Raw genomic sequence first — 8,612 nt, 5'->3', positions numbered from 1 at the left:
AATGGTGAGAGGTTAGCATGTCTTCGGGTTATGATATATATAATGCTAATCTCTCCTGTTATTGTAATGGTGAGAGGTTAGCATGTCTTCGGGTTATGATATTAAATGCTAATCTCTCCTGTTATTGTAATGGTGAGAAGTTAGCATGTCTTGGGGTTATGATATTAAATGCTAATCTCTCCTGTTATTGTAATGGTGAGAGGTTAGCATGTCTTCGGGTTATGATATATATAATGCTAATCCTCTCCTGTTATTGTAATGGTGAGAAGTTAGCATGTCTTGGGGTTATGATATTAAATGCTAATCTCTCCTGTTATTGTAATGGTGAGAGGTTAGCATGTCTTCGGGTTATGATATATATAATGCTAACCTCTCCTGTTATTGTAATGGTGAGAAGTTAGCATGTCTTGGGGTTATGATATATATAATGCTAACCTCTCCTGTTATTGTAATGGTGAGAAGTTAGCATGTCTTTGGGTTATGATATATATAATGCTAACCTCTCCTGTTATTGTAATGGTGAGAAGTTAGCATGTCTTGGGGGTATGATATATGATGCTAACCTCCCCTGTTATTGTAATGGTGAGAGGTTAGCATGTCTTGGGGTTATGATAATAAATGCTAACCTCTCCTGTTATTGTAATGGTGAGAAGTTAGCATGTCTTGGGGTTATGATATTAAATGCTAACCTCCCCTGTTATTGTAATGGTGAGAGATTAGCATGTCTTGAGGGTATGATCTTTGACCCTCTTAACTTTCTCACTCGTCATTATTCACAATTCATTCAGGATTATCTGTAACCATGGTAGCATCCACATTAATGTGAAAGTGTTTTTTTTTTGTGACTCAAATGACACGCTATGTTATTTACCATTAATTAATTAGAACATAATCTGAAACACAACCAAAATGAACTGCAAATGGAATACAGTTGTAGAGTTTAAATTATTTCGTGATAGGAACGTGGAACCAAATACTAAACTTCTGACTACTGTATAAGACTCTTTAGGGGTGGCAATTTGTTGTATTTTCTTCTTTTAAAAATCTCTTTCTCTGAGCGATTTGTATAAAAAATAGAATTTCCCCTTTTATTTTTGCACACAACATAGCTGTGTTGTCATTATTGCTCATCTTTATTAAGGGTGTCAACAATTTCACAACCCACTATGTATATGGTGGACTGAGGTCTATAGGCCCAGTAGAATCTATATATATGGTGTTATGTCATGGTGGCCTGAGGTCTATAGGCCCAGTAGAATCTATATATATATGGTGTTATGTCATGGTGGACTGAGGTCTATAGGCCCAGTAGAATCTATATATATATATGGTGTTATGTCATGGTGGACTGAGGTCTATAGGCCCAGTAGAATCTATATATATGGTGTTATGTCATGGTGGACTGAGGTCTATAGGCCCAGTAGAATCTATATATATGGTGTTATGTCATGGTGGACTGAGGTCTATAGGCCCAGTAGAATCTATATATATGGTGTTATGTCATGGTGGACTGAGGTCTATAGGCCCAGTAGAATCTATATATATGGTGTTATGTCATGGTGGACTGAGGTCTATAGGCCCAGTAGAATCTATATATATGGTGTTATGTCATGGTGGACTGAGGTCTATAGGCCCAGTAGAATCTATATATATGGTGTTATGTCATGGTGGACTGAGGTCTATAGGCCCAGTAGAATCTATATATATGGTGTTATGTCATGGTGGACTGGGGTCTATAGGCCCAGTAGAATCTATATATATGGTGTTATGTCATGGTGGACTGAGGTCTATAGGCCCAGTAGAATCTATATATATGGTGTTATGTCATGGTGGACTGAGGTCTATAGGCCCAGTAGAATCTATATATATGGTGTTATGTCATGGTGGACTGAGGTCTATAGGCCCAGTAGAATCTATATATATGGTGTTATGTCATGGTGGACTGAGGTCTATAGGCCCAGTAGAATCTATATATATGGTGTTATGTCATGGTGGACTGAGGTCTATAGGCCCAGTAGAATCTATATATATGGTGTTATGTCATGGTGGACTGAGGTCTATAGGCCCAGTAGAATCTATATATATGGTGTTATGTCATGGTGGACTGAGGTCTATAGGCCCAGTAGAATCTATATATATGGTGTTATGTCATGGTGGACTGAGGTCTATAGGCCCAGTAGAATCTATATATATGGTGTTATGTCATGGTGGACTGAGGTCTATAGGCCCAGTAGAATCTATATATATGGTGTTATGTCATGGTGGACTGAGGTCTATAGGCCCAGTAGAATCTATATATATGGTGTTATGTCATGATGGACTGAGGTCTATAGGCCCAGTAGAATCTATATATATGGTGTTATGTCATGGTGGACTGAGGTCTATAGGCCCAGTAGAATCTATATATATGGTGTTATGTCATGGTGGACTGAGGTCTATAGGCCCAGTAGAATCTATATATATGGTGTTATGTCATGGTGGACTGAGGTCTATAGGCCCAGTAGAATCTATATATATGGTGTTATGTCATGGTGGCCTGAGGTCTATAGGCCCAGTAGAATCTATATATATGGTGTTATGTCATGGTGGACTGAGGTCTATAGGCCCAGTAGAATCTATATATATGGTGTTATGTCATGGTGGCCTGAGGTCTATAGCCCCAGTAGAATCTATATATATGGTGTTATGTCATGGTGGACTGAGGTCTATAGGCCCAGTAGAATCTATATATATGGTGTTATGTCATGGTGGACTGAGGTCTATAGGCCCAGTAGAATCTATATATATGGTGTTATGTCATGGTGGACTGAGGTCTATAGGCCCAGTAGAATCTATATATATGGTGTTATGTCATGGTGGACTGAGGTCTATAGGCCCAGTAGAATCTATATATATGGTGTTATGTCATGGTGGACTGAGGTCTATAGGCCCAGTAGAATCTATATATATGGTGTTATGTCATGGTGGACTGAGGTCTATAGGCCCAGTAGAATCTATATATATGGTGTTATGTCATGGTGGCCTGAGGTCTATAGGCCCAGTAGAATCTATATATATATGGTGTTATGTCATGGTGGACTGAGGTCTATAGGCCCAGTAGAATCTATATATATATATGGTGTTATGTCATGGTGGACTGAGGTCTATAGGCCCAGTAGAATCTATATATATGGTGTTATGTCATGGTGGACTGAGGTCTATAGGCCCAGTAGAATCTATATATATGGTGTTATGTCATGGTGGACTGAGGTCTATAGGCCCAGTAGAATCTATATATATGGTGTTATGTCATGGTGGACTGAGGTCTATAGGCCCAGTAGAATCTATATATATGGTGTTATGTCATGGTGGACTGAGGTCTATAGGCCCAGTAGAATCTATATATATGGTGTTATGTCATGGTGGCCTGAGGTCTATAGGCCCAGTAGAATCTATATATATGGTGTTATGTCATGGTGGACTGAGGTCTATAGGCCCAGTAGAATCTATATATATGGTGTTATGTCATGGTGGACTGAGGTCTATAGGCCCAGTAGAATCTATATATATGGTGTTATGTCATGGTGGACTGAGGTCTATAGGCCCAGTAGAATCTATATATATGGTGTTATGTCATGGTGGCCTGAGGTCTATAGGCCCAGTAGAATCTATATATATATGGTGTTATGTCATGGTGGACTGAGGTCTATAGGCCCAGTAGAATCTATATATATGGTGTTATGTCATGGTGGCCTGAGGTCTATAGGCCCAGTAGAATCTATATATATGGTGTTATGTCATGGTGGACTGAGGTCTATAGGCCCAGTAGAATCTATATATATGGTGTTATGTCATGGTGGACTGAGGTCTATAGGCCCAGTAGAATCTATATATATGGTGTTATGTCATGGTGGACTGAGGTCTATAGGCCCAGTAGAATCTATATATATGGTGTTATGTCATGGTGGACTGGGGTCTATAGGCCCAGTAGAATCTATATATATGGTGTTATGTCATGGTGGCCTGAGGTCTATAGCCCCAGTAGAATCTATATATATGGTGTTATGTCATGGTGGACTGGGGTCTATAGGCCCAGTAGAATCTATATATATGGTGTTATGTCATGGTGGACTGAGGTCTATAGGCCCAGTAGAATCTATATATATGGTGTTATGTCATGGTGGACTGAGGTCTATAGGCCCAGTAGAATCTATATATATGGTGTTATGTCATGGTGGCCTGAGGTCTATAGGCCCAGTAGAATCTATATATATGGTGTTATGTCATGGTGGACTGAGGTCTATAGGCCCAGTAGAATCTATATATATGGTGTTATGTCATGGTGGACTGAGGTCTATAGGCCCAGTAGAATCTATATATATATGGTGTTATGTCATGGTGGACTGAGGTCTATAGCCCCAGTAGAATCTATATATATGGTGTTATGTCATGGTGGCCTGAGGTCTATAGGCCCAGTAGAATCTATATATATGGTGTTATGTCATGGTGGACTGAGGTCTATAGGCCCAGTAGAATCTATATATATGGTGTTATGTCATGGTGGCCTGAGGTCTATAGCCCCAGTAGAATCTATATATATGGTGTTATGTCATGGTGGACTGAGGTCTATAGGCCCAGTAGAATCTATATATATTTGTTATTTAAGTCATGGTGGCCTGACGTCTTATAGGCCCAGTTGGTGCATCTATATGACAACCAGTGGTGCCATGTCATGATGGCCTGAGGTCTATAGGCCCAGTAGAATCTATATGGGGTTATGTCATGGTGGGGGTCTATAGGATGAGAAGGATATATGGTGTTATGTCATGGTGGACTGGGGTTATAGGCTCCAGTAGAATCTATATTGACTCCGTGTTATGTCATGGTGGACTGGGTTCTATAGGGGGCCAGTAGAATCTATTTTGACTGGTGTTATGTCATGGTGGACTGAGGTCTATAGGCCCAGTAGAATCTTGTTTGGTGTTATGTCATGGTGGACTGAGGTCTATAGGCCCAGTAGAATCTATATATATGGTGTTATGTCATGGTGGACTGAGGTCTATAGGCCCAGTAGAATCTATATATATGGTGTTATGTCATGGTGGACTGAGGTCTATAGGCCCAGTAGAATCTATATATGGTGTTATGTCATGGTGGCCTGAGGTCTATAGGCCCAGTAGAATCTATATATATGGTGTTATGTCATGGTGGACTGAGGTCTATAGGCCCAGTAGAATCTATATAATGGTGTTATGTCATGGTGGATGAGGTCTATAGGCCTCAGTAGAAGTCTCTCTATATGGTGTTATGTCATGATGGCCTGAGGTCTATAGGCCCAGAGAATCTATAAATGACTCACTACCCCAAGTCTGGTGGACTGAGGTCTATAGGCCCAGTAGAATCTATATGGATAAGGTGTTAAATGACTCACTGGTCTCTCTGGATGAGGTCTATAGGCCCAGTAGAAGTCTATATGGATATGGTGTTATGTCATGGTGGACTGAGGTCTATAAATGACCAGTAGAAGTCTATATATATGGTGTTATGTCATGGTGGCCTGAGGTCTATAGGCCCAGTAAATGACTCACTACCCCAAGTCTGTCATGGTGGACTGAGGTCTATAAATGACTCACTAGAAGTCTATATGGATAAGGTGTTATGTCCCCATGGTGGACTGAGGTCTCCTAAATGACTCACTAGAATCTATATAAGGTGTTATGACTCATGGTGGTCTCTGAGGTCTAAAGGCCCAGTAGAATCTATATATATGGTGTTATGTCATGATGGCCTGAGGTCTAAATGACTCCAGTAGAATCTATATATATGGTGTTATGTCATGGTGGACTGAGGTCTATAGGCCCAGTAGAATCTATATATATGGTGTTATGTCATGGTGGACTGAGGTCTATAGGCCCACTAGAATCTATATATATGGTGTTATGTCATGGTGGACTGAGGTCTATAAATGACCAGTAGAAGTCTATATAAATGGTGTTATGTCATGGTGGCCTGAATGACTATAGGCCCAAGTCTCTATAAATGGTGTTATGTCATGGTGGACTGACTCTATAGGCCCAAGTCTCTCCTAAATGACTATATAAGTCTGTTATGACTCATGGTGGACCCCAAGTCTATCCTAGGACTCAGTAGAAGTCTATATAAATGACTGTTATGTCAAGTCTGGAAATGACTCTATAGGCCCAGTCTCTCCTAAATGACTATATAAGGTGTTATGTCATGGTGGACCCCAAGTCTATCCTAAATGACTCAGTAGAAGTCTATCCTAAATGACTCACTGTCATGGTGGACTGAATGACTCAGGCCCAGTCTCTCTAAATGACTCACTATGGTCTTATGACATGGTGGACTGAAGACTCTCTATAAATGACTCACTAGAAGTCTATCCTAAATGACTGTTATGTCTCTGGAATGACTCTATAGGCCCAGTAGTCTCTCCTAAATGACTGTTATGTCATGGTGGACTGAATGACTATAGGCCCAGAAACACTTTCTACTCCACCCACCCCAAGGTCCCAATGCACTCACTGGCTTAGAGTCTCTCCTAAATGACTCACTACCCCAAGTCTCTCTGGATGACTCACTGCCCCAAGTCGTCTCCTAAATGACTCACTACCCGAAGTCTCTCTGGATAAGAGCGTCTCCTAAATGACTCACTACCCTGTCTCTCTGGATAAGAGTGTCTGCTGAATGACTCACTACCCCAAGTCTCTCCTAAATGACTCATTACCCCAAGTCTCTCTGGATCACAGTGTCTGCTAAATGACTAACATGTAAATGATACATGCCTACAGTGTATTGCATTGGAACCAAGTGGGTGGGGTAGAAAGTGCTGCTGGGTATTGAGACCACAGTCCCACAAGAAATAACACCCTATACAGTAATATATACAGGCTCTATACAGTAATATATACAGTAATCATCTACACAGACCCTATACAGTAATATACGCAGTAATCTACATAGACCCTATCTATACAGTAATATATACAGACCCTACCTATCCAGTAATTTATACAGACCCTATACAGTAATATATACATACCCTATACAGTAATCTATGCAGACCCTATACAGTAATCTATACAGACCCTATACAGTAATATATACAGACCCTATACAGTAATCTATGCAGACCCTATCCAGTAATATATACAGACCCTATACAGTAATCTATGCAGTAATATATACAGACCCTACCTATCCAGTAATTTATACAGACCCTATACAGTAATATATACAGACCCTATACAGTAATATATGCAGACCCTATACAGTAATCTATACAGACCCTATACAGTAATCTATACAGACCCTATACAGTAATCTATACAGACCCTATACAGTAATCCTATACAGTAATATATACAGACCCTACCTATACAGTAATATATACAGACCCTATACAGTAATATATACAGACCCTATACAGTAATATATACAGACCCTATACAGTAATCTATACAGACCCTATACAGTAATCTATACAGACCCTATACAGTAATATATACAGACCCTATACAGTAATATATACAGACCCTATACAGTAATATATACAGACCCTATACAGTAATATATACAGACCCTATACAGTAATATATACAGACCCTATACAGTAATATATACAGACCCTATACAGTAATATGCAGTAATCCACACAGTAATCCCAACCCTAGTTCTACACACACAATTGTTTTTTTTCTCTCTATATAAACCAATGTGTAATTTTATATGCCTTCAATATATTCCAGTGAATGGAATGGGTGGGGTAGAAAGTGCTACTGGGTATTTAGACCACAGACCCATAAGAAATAACACATTATACAGATTCTACAGACCCTAGAGTATTCCCAACCCCACATTTATCTCAGCACATAGAATTGTTTTTTTTCTCTACAGCCCAAAATTGTGACTATACCAATCTGAACAGTGTATTTTTTCGATGGGGGTCTTAAATGGTTTTTGAAGCATGTTTTGTAATCGTTTCCATAAAGTACTCCTTGCATTTGTTTGTAAATCACACAAAAAAGTGGACATTGATTTAACATCTTATATTTTAATGTTTTTGAATGAATTCTACACATTGCAGTGTTTTGAAATGCGGGCTTTTATTTTGAATACTAGTCAGAATAGCGTTTTTGAGAGCTGAAGACCATTATGATAGCCGTCATTTAGGCCTTAAAATATACTATTTGGTTTGTTGTTAAACACACCATCATTTGTCCTTGTCTTTAACTTGTCTCGAAGTGTCCCTTATCCCGTCTTTCACATCCTTCACTATAGAATCCCGGAGTCTTCCGGCTTTTCGCCCCATCTCCCCGGCGTTTTGAGGCAGTCCCGACGCCTCACGTCGTATCTGGCGAACTGTTTTGAACTTCAGCAGTTTGGTGGTCGCTTCTTTTCCGGCAATTTTTGCCTTCATCAAGGCATAAGCGGTGAGCTGTGCGGCCCGTCGTATCGGTCGCAACTCGGCCAGTTTTTCCACCACTTGCGCTTTGTTGAGCAGAGCGGATAGAAGACGCTTGAACACCATGTTACAGCGATCTGTTTTGGGAACAATACAACAATACAATAACCTGACTTTGTAATGTATGCACTCGGTAGGTATAGAGGGA

Source organism: Oncorhynchus keta, unplaced genomic scaffold (assembly GCF_023373465.1).
Source record: "Oncorhynchus keta strain PuntledgeMale-10-30-2019 unplaced genomic scaffold, Oket_V2 Un_contig_5888_pilon_pilon, whole genome shotgun sequence".
Taxonomy (NCBI): domain Eukaryota; kingdom Metazoa; phylum Chordata; class Actinopteri; order Salmoniformes; family Salmonidae; genus Oncorhynchus; species Oncorhynchus keta.
The sequence above is the reverse complement of the archived record's forward strand: the minus strand, read 5'-3'. Positions refer to the sequence as shown.